General features: G+C 56.0%; 1 long non-coding RNA gene across 1 annotated transcript; it reads left to right on the top strand.

Annotated features, from left to right (window-relative positions):
* Positions 1-188: 188 nt before the first annotated feature.
* LOC131517685 (uncharacterized) lies at positions 189-7,102 on the top strand. Its single transcript, XR_009264744.1, has 3 exons — positions 189-378; positions 2,863-2,976; positions 6,508-7,102. It is a non-coding gene; the product is annotated as an uncharacterized LOC131517685 (long non-coding RNA).
* Positions 7,103-8,618: the final 1,516 nt, after the last annotated feature.

Below are 8,618 nucleotides of genomic sequence, written 5' to 3'. Positions count from 1 at the left end.
GGTTCCCAACAAGAGAGTCCCAGGGTCAGGGCTGGGGGCCGGTTCAGAAAGCAGCCCGCATGGGGAGGGGACACCTTTGTCACCTACCCTGCCCACCCACCCTCCACCCCTTTATGCATTCAGTGACATCACTGTGAGCGGATAGGAGCTTATCAAAGGACAGTGGGGGCTGGGACAGATCTGTGAGCCCGTAGTCAGGCTGGGGAGGTGGCCTAGGTAACAGGTAGTTTCCACACAGCCTTGCAAAGAGCCCCCGGACCATTTGCCTAAGCCCGGTTCCCAGTTATGACCCAAAGGAGAAGGAAGTCTCCCTAAGCCTGCCATTCATTGGCCATCTGCTGGACCAGCCACAGCATGTGCGTGGAGCAGGGAGAGAAGGTGAGGGGCTACATGGTCAGCCTTTCCAGCCCTGAGCATCAGACGTGAGCCTGGGGAAGGAGGAGGGGGTCCGGTCGACTCACTCACAGCTCCAAGGGCACAGAGCCACAGCGGGGCCGTGACATCATAACGTTGGCTTCTGTCCTTATGACATGTCCACTGCAGGATCCACCCGTGGGTGGCGTGGCCTTACCCCTGCCTCCCTGGTTCAGGTCCCAAGGAGAAGGGGGAGAGGCATCAGTGACCCCAGGGAGACTTGGGCTGTTTTTGTCCTTTCAGGCTAGTCGACTATAGGCAAGGTAGAGGTCATTTTTAATGTCCCCACTCCGCGGGCTCCCCAGATCCCACTGGCGTGCCCCAGGACTCTCCCTGTTACCTCCTTCTACCTGACTTTGCATGGCTGCAGGCTGTGCAGTTCCCCAGCTGGGGCACTGAGCAACCCATAATGACTCAGCCCTGCCCCTGGCTCAGAACCACACCCGGCCCAGGGGAGGGGAGGGGGCATGCTGGAGGGGGCCTCAGGTTCTCAACCTGGGACCAGCCCCTGCCTTATGGCTTGGCCCTGCTACCTGCTGTTGAAGATGCTGGGCCTGTGGCATTTGGGGGAGGCGGGCCTGGTGCCCTACTAACTGTCCAGGCCTCCCCAGCAAAGCCCCATTTGCTCAGAGCCAGGGTCTCACGGAGGGCAGCCTGGGTAGCCCTGGCGAGAATGCTGGGGGGAGGGAGGGACCACAGTGAGGGGAAAGGTGGCTGGGGGAGCCCGGGGCAGGGGCTGGGGCCTCTGGTGAGGGGGCAGGGGCAGGAAGTGGGGCCTACGTAAGGGCCCACACATCAGAGGGCAGTGGATTGAGTCCCTGCCGGCCCAGGAGTCCCTGAGCAGGACTCAAGAGAGCTGTCTCTGTCTGACCTCCATGGTTCTAGAGCCCCTCAAACACCTGAGGAGCACAGGCTGAGGAAGGACGGAGAGCGGGGCCTGGTGCTGGCCTTGGGTTCATGTGGTGCAGACGGTCAGAGGTCTGGGGTCTGGGGTCTGGGGTTGCCCAGAGAGTCAGAGCCGGCCTGAGGGTGGGGGTGGGGAGCAGGGCTGGAGGAGTCTCCCAGAGTCGACAATGTCTGAGGTGGTTCTTGAGGATAAGGACGAGCCAGGAAAAGTAAGGTGGGAACATATTCCTGGCAGAAGGAACAGCCGGGACGAAGGTTCAGAGGCAGGAAATAGCATCCAGGTCTGTGAGAACTAGAGGCAGATCCTTAAAAGCAGAAGGCGAAGGTCAGAGTGGGAGCAGTGTGGCTGTGGCTGGAGGAGCCGTCAGCAGGAGCCAGAGTGTCCGTGCCAGGCTCTCTGTTGCCTGCGACATAAACCAGTAGTCTGCTCGGGCAAAGGGGGCATCAGTGGAAGTTGCGAGGGAGGCCGCAACATCAGCAGAAGAGCTAAAACCCAGGCTCGGAGAGTGTGGGGGCCCACGGCAACACTGGAGATCCAGGCAGCAGGAGCTCAGGGGGGACATCCCCCCAAATGGACCCTCCCCTACCCCTTGCCGTCAGCCCCCCTCGATCCTCAAGAATCAAGGTCCTTAGAGAGGGCACCCAATTGGCCAAGCCTGGTCATGTGCCCGCCCCTTGGCTTGACTGACAGTCACATCGTAGGAACTGCACTGGGGGCTAGAAGTTTCCCAGAGCAAATCCCAGGCCTTTGGCGGAGGCCCGGAAATGGATGTTTAGCAGGTGCTCAGGACACGGAGGCTCAGGGGAGTCCGGCGAGTCTGGGCTTTATCCCGAAGACAACAGGCAGCTGGAGGGACCCAGGAGAAGGAGTGGCATGGTCAGACTGGCATTTTGGAGCATGCGCTCGGGCTCAGAGCGAAGGTGAGGCAGGGAGGCGGGCAGTTCTAGCATCTAACATTTGTCAGGACACTTCTAAGTGCTTTCCAAGCAGGGCGTAACATCACGTGGCGCGCCACGGGGTCAGAGCTGTCCTTTCGCTGTGGGGAAACGGAGGCACAGACACACGCCCAAGGCCTCACTGTTGGGAAATCGAGGAGCTGAGCTGTTAATCTAGGAAGCTGGGACTTCAGAAAGTCTGGGAGGTTGAGTTGCTGGGACTTGGGAACCGATCCAGTGGGGATGCCACAAGCTGGGTCATAGGGTGAGGGAGGGCTGCTCCCGGGGGAGACCCTGTTAGCGCCTGTGGGCGTGGGGCCTTCACACGTGCAGAGCAGACGACTGCCCCTCTCCTGGGCTTCAGCAGATCCGGGAGCAGGCCTCCCTAGACCTCATCTTTCTCCAGGCTCCCAATCCCTAGGATCCCATCTCCTGGTCATCTGGGGCCCTGAACCACTTGACCCAGTATGGCCGCAGGCAGGGGGGTGTGGGGACGGGGGAACAGTTTGCTTCCCAGAGAGGATGCTAGTTTGGGTCTCAAGTGTCCTGCGCCCACACAAGGCTGGGGGACAGACAGGCTGCTCTGGAAATATGTCTCCCTGTCAGGCCCTAAAGAGCGATGCTGCCGAAATTACCAGAGATTGGCAACTATTACGGATTGACCTCCGCCTGGCGCTTTGCCTGGAATCTCTCATCTACTTCTCGAAAAGACCCTCCGAGGTAGTGGAAGCATGGTTCCGTTTTGCAGAGGAGAAAACTTAGGGTCTATGAGGCAAAGGAACTTGCCAAGGCGCACAGCTAACAGCCGGCAGCACGGCTGACTGCTTAACTCGTGGAGCCCAGTGTGACCTGAAAATGCCGGGCCCCTTATTTAACAAATTAAGAATTTGGGGACGCCCTGGTGGCTCCGTGGGTTCGGCATCTATGTTTGGCTCAGGTCAATGATCTCGAGGGTCACGAGATCGAGCCCCACATCAGGCTCTTGGCTGCCAGCGCGGAGCCCGCTTCGGATTCTCCGTCTCCCTTTCTCTGCCCCTCCCCGGCTCACGGGCACTCTCTCTCTCTCACTTGCTCAAAAATAAATATGAAAACAATTTTTCAAAATAAGTAAATAAATAATTAAGAAGTTTTTCAAGACGGCAATGGTAGAACACAAAACCAACAATGTGCTCTTCTGAGAGCAGGCCCCGGGCATAGGTCCTGCGCAGGGATTTGGACTCACATCCAGTGAGTGATTCCAGAACCTAGTATTATTATTATTATTATTATTATTATTATTTTAATGTTTATTTGTTTTTGAGAGACAGAGAGAGACAGAACATGAGTCGGGGAGGGGCACAGAGAGAGGGAGATGCAGAATCCAAAGCAGGCTCCAGGCTCTGAGCTGTCAGCACAGAGCCCGATGGGGGCTTGAACCCACGAACTGTGAGATCATGACCTGAGCCGAAGTCGGATGCTTGCCGACTGAGCCGCCCAGGCGCCCCCAGGACCCATTATGTAACTCTACCCCACTCCTTTCCAAACTCCACCTGCCCTGCCCCCTCCCCTCCTCCCCCCTCCCAACCTTCGCCCCCAAATGCCTGCCTCAGAATCTCTTCTGGGTTCTGGCTCTTTCTCTCCTCTTCCCATCCCTACCCACACCCAGCAGGCTGCAGACCCCGGCCTTCCCTGAGTAGGGGAAGAATCCTGGGCTGTGAGGCACTTTAGAGGAGAAAAGGAGACCAAGGCCAAGAAAGGCTGGAGCTATCAAGGGGACCCAGCTGGTGAGGGGCCAGGTCCTAGACCCCCTAGACCTCCTCTACCTCCTGGGCTGTGGGGGAGGAAAATCCAAGACCGGGCTGTGTGTTACAGACAGCTGGGAACCTTGGGGCCTGGGGGGTGCGTTTCAAGGGCAGAGACACAATTAAATGGCCATAGAACCGCATCCCGTTTAAGTCTTAACAAGCACTCCTGGGGCTGGAATTTGACCCCAGGGCTTGAGTCTCCCAGAAGAGCAAAAGGGACGGTCAGATCAGGCCTCCTGCCCAGATTTCCAGCCCTGCCTGCCCTGTAGCCCCAAATGTCCCCAAGCCCCACGGCCAGCCCTTTCCCAGCCACGGGGCGGTGCTCAGGAGGGCTACCACCTGTATGACCTCAGGGAAAGTACATAACCTCTCTGAGCCTCAGGTTTGAAATGTAAAGTGGAGATGACAACGGTGATGAGGGAGCTTGGGGCTGATGAGGGAGCTTGGGGCGAGCTGGGGACAAAGTGCAAGCAAGCAGCCCCACCCCCACCCCCCCAGGCGGGATGCGTGTGACATTCCTCAGGCACTTCTGGCTCCTCAAGGACAAAGGAAAGGAAAGGAAACAAATGGCCAGCGGATAGAGATCACAGTCCTACGGGACATGTGTCCCCCTCAGTTTGCAAATATCTTAGTGAATGACAAGAAAAGGGCAGTCTTACCCATCGCCGAATCCCCAGAAACCTAGAGGCTCACAGCATCACCCCTCCATAGTGATGTGGGGAACAAAGGCAGAAGGAAATGGCCGGTAAAATTAAATTTCCTCCTGACCTGCAGCCCATTGACAGATACTTGAGGCGAATCCAGAGTGTAACATTCTCCAGGAACCCTCTACCCTCCTAATGTGAATGCCTTACGAGAGGGAAAACTCCCTTAGCTTGACAATAGCAGATCCTGGGTATCGAGTATCTTGAGTATCTTTGGAGTCCTCTTTAGCACATCAAAGTCCCTCCGGGGGCCTCGCATTTGACTTTGCCTCCCCAACTCCATAGAGTATAAGGAGCCACTCTTTCAACCCCAGTGCAGCTCTTCCTGCCACGGGGTCCCGTCCCCGTGCTTTAATAAAATCACCTTTTTGCACCAAAGACATCTTCAAGGATTCCTTCTTGGTCGTCGGCTCCGGACCCCCCGCCATCACCCGAAAACCTAGAACTAGATGACATAATCCACACCGAGCATCATCTCATGTTTGTCAAAAAAAATCTGTGTGCGTGTATGTGTGTGTGTGTGTGCACATAGGAGAGAGTCTAGGAGGATACGAATGATATTTTTAGGCCTTACTTTAGGGGCAGAGATGCGGAGAAACTTCTACAATCATGACTCTGAGAGCAGCATGCAACGCAGTGCTTGGCACATAGTAGGTGTTCAATCAGACTTAGTTTTTGTCTTGAAAGTTATCTATTTATTTTGAGAGAGAGAGAGGGAGAAAGAGAGAGAGAGAGTGTGAGTCGGAGAGGGGCAGAGAGAGAGGAAGACAGAGAGAATTCCAAGCAGGCTCCGCACCGTCAGCGCAGAGCCCGATACGGGGCTCGAACCCACGAACCGTGAGATCATGACCTGAGCCAAAGTCGGACGCTTAACTGACTGAGCCACCCAGGCGCCCCAGTCAGCCTTAGTTTTGATTCCTGTCACTCCCTTTCCACTCCCTCCAGGTGACAGTGGTCGTGATCCCTGGCACCGGACCCTTTCCTAACAGCCTTGTTGCTGGGGCTGACTGCCAAAGGTGGCTTCGGGGGGAAGGGGTGGAGTGTTGTGAGGCCTGGGTGTGGGTGTAGGGGGTGGGCGGGTGTAAGGAAGACAAGCATGGCAGCTAGGGACGTCATTAACTAGTTCTTCTCGGTCCCCAGCAAGACTTCATGGCAGCTCAGTGGAAAACACTGAAGGGTAGGGGACAGAATGGGTTTAGGGGCCCACAGACTTGAGCTCAGATCACACCTCCTCCATGTCCCTGGTGGGTGTGACATTGGCCACATCATCTCCCTTGCTCTGAGCTTCAGTAATGATGGTCCCGTCAGCAAGGCTTCTTGGTCCCACCTCCAAAATCACCCGAATCCATCCACGGGGCCACCCTGGTCCAAACCCAACACAACGGACTTCCCCACTGGCCATCTCCACCCAGCAGAGGGCTCTCCTTCAAAAGCAAACCTAACCTCCCATCTCTCTGCCTAAAACTGGTGCTTAGGCAGGTAAATGTTTGACGGCCTGTCACCCAGGAGGCAAAGCCAGGGTTTGTGGCATTTGCCAATTTCCACGGTGCGTATATTCTCACCGTGGCTGATTTCCAGCTACCAATGGTTTACTGTCCTGCTTGCAAAAGTCCTGAAGATTTCTTCAGGAATCAGGCCATTCCTTCCACATTGGTCTTATTCTCCCCGCTGACCTACCCCCGGGCCTTTGCACCTATAGTTCCCTCTGCTCAGAGCCTTGTTCTCCTAGCTCTTCCTGATGCTTTCTCCTTTTTGCCTTTCAGGTCTAGCTCAGATGCCACCATCTCAGAGTGACCTTCCTGACCATGTCGAACAGCCCAAACCCCGCTTACCTTTGGTCTCACCTCACTGTTGTTGAGCTCTATTTTAGTGCTCTCATTACTCTGGACTATCTCCCTGGAGTGTGATCTCCAGGAAGGCCAGGACTGGTATGAAATTGTCCCTGCTAGAGTCTCAGTGTCCAGAAGAATAGAGCAGCAGGTGCTCAGGAGATGTGTGGATACAAGCAGAGCTTTGGAGATACACAACTTTGGGTCTGAGTTACACCTCCCCACTAACCATCTGCAGAACCATCAAGGAGTCTCTCAGTGTCTTTGACCCTCAGTTTCCTCATCTGCAAATGGGGACAGCAGTACCTATGCGATGCAGCTACTAGGGTCTAAAGACGACTAAGTATAAGGCGCTCAGTACAGTGTCTGTTATTAGCAGAGCCTCAGAGAATGAGAATGGCCTCTTCGCTTGCATGTATTCAACGACAGGCAGCTCATTCCCTCCCAAGGTGGGCTTGTCCACCTCTGAACCACCGCTGACATCTGCCCAAATATGTCTCCCATGGTGTCCTTCCTTTGGTCCTGGCTCAACCACGTCCCCCACCCCACCCCACCCCCACCCCCACCCCCACCCCCGGAGTCTCTGGCTATTACCACCACATCGATTGATTGAGCCTATTTCGGCACAGCAGGAACACTAAAGGCGGATGTGATGTCTGGCCTCGAATGAGTCCCTTAACTTCACTGAGCCTCAGTTTCTTCCTCTGTAAAATGGGGCCAGCAATAGTACCTACCTCATTAAGTACTCATGGGCTCTAAGTCAGCTGGTAAACACATAGACTTAGCACCTGGCACGGGGAAAGTGCTCCCGGAACCAGCCACTATGATTACTATTACCCTGCCTGGTGCCTGGCCACTCCCGGATCCAGCGTCTGCCACTTTCGGGTCTACAGCCATTTCTAGTGAAGGCCAGGCCCCTCTCTTGAACGCTCTCCAGCCGAGCTGGAAAAAGGGCCAGTCTGTTTGGGTCACCCACCCCATCTTTACACGCAGCCGTCAGAGCTGACTCTCCCCGTGGACTCAGCACTTTCCCAAGCACCTCTCTCCCCGCCCCCCCCCCCCCCCCCCCGTCCCCCCACCAGGGGACTACCTGACCCTGGGCAGTCACTCCATTTGCTGAGCTTGGAGGTCGAGGCCCTAAGCCTCTGGGACACAAACTGCCTTGTACTGGGGGGGGGGGGGGGTACTGAGTGTCCCCAGCTGGGGTGGCTTCTGCCAGCTCCCTGGGTGGCCTGGACCCAGCCCTCCTTTTAGTATTGTTTTTTAAAGGGAGTCTTGATGGTCATAAAAGTGGTGACAGTGGGGCTCTAACTGGGGAGTAGCAGCAAGGGAGGAGGAGGAGGAGGATCAGAACAGTGCAGCGTCCTGAAAGCCAGGGGGAGAGGGGGCAGGGCTGGAGGGGGAACCAGATCTGCCCTGGCCCCACAGCCCACCGCCTGAGACTGTGACTAGGATGGGCAGGCCCTCCTGAGAATTTGCAAATGTAACTAAGGCTCTGATCAGTGGCCCTGAGACCCCTGGAGCGTCCGGTCTAATCACAGGAGCCCTGCAAAACAACTCTGGCCGGTCCAGCAGGTGCATCCCGGTCCCGAGATATTTGCCGTGGGAGAGAGATTCAAAGTGAGGGAGGTTCTCACTGGCTGAGATGCAGGGATCATGAAGCAAAGACCTGGGAGCCCAGAAGGGTCCCCGGCCAACAGGCAAAGAGAAAGTGAGGACCTCAGTCCTGCAGCTGCAAGGAACTGACTCCACCAGCAACGTGAACAAGTCTGAAAACAGATTCTTTCTCAGAGGCTCCAGAGAAGATCCCGGGCCTTGATTTCAGCCTTCGGAGACTCTGAGAACCCAGACCTCTGAACTACGGAGCGTCTAGACTGGAACAGGAAACACCTTAAGAGACAGGCTAAGAATCTGGGGCTAGACTGTGGGGGTCTTAGGGACCTCCCAGGCATGAGGAGCAAGGTCAATGTGTGTTTCAATGCCATCATTTGACCTTGCCATTCAAGTAGCCCAAAGCCAGGAGAGTGTTTCCAGGTGAAATCGCG

This window comes from Neofelis nebulosa, chromosome 7 (assembly GCF_028018385.1).
Source record: "Neofelis nebulosa isolate mNeoNeb1 chromosome 7, mNeoNeb1.pri, whole genome shotgun sequence".
In the NCBI taxonomy this organism is placed as follows: Eukaryota; Metazoa; Chordata; class Mammalia; order Carnivora; family Felidae; genus Neofelis; species Neofelis nebulosa.
Note: the sequence above shows the minus strand (reverse complement) of the source record. Positions and strands in the feature narration are given on the sequence as shown.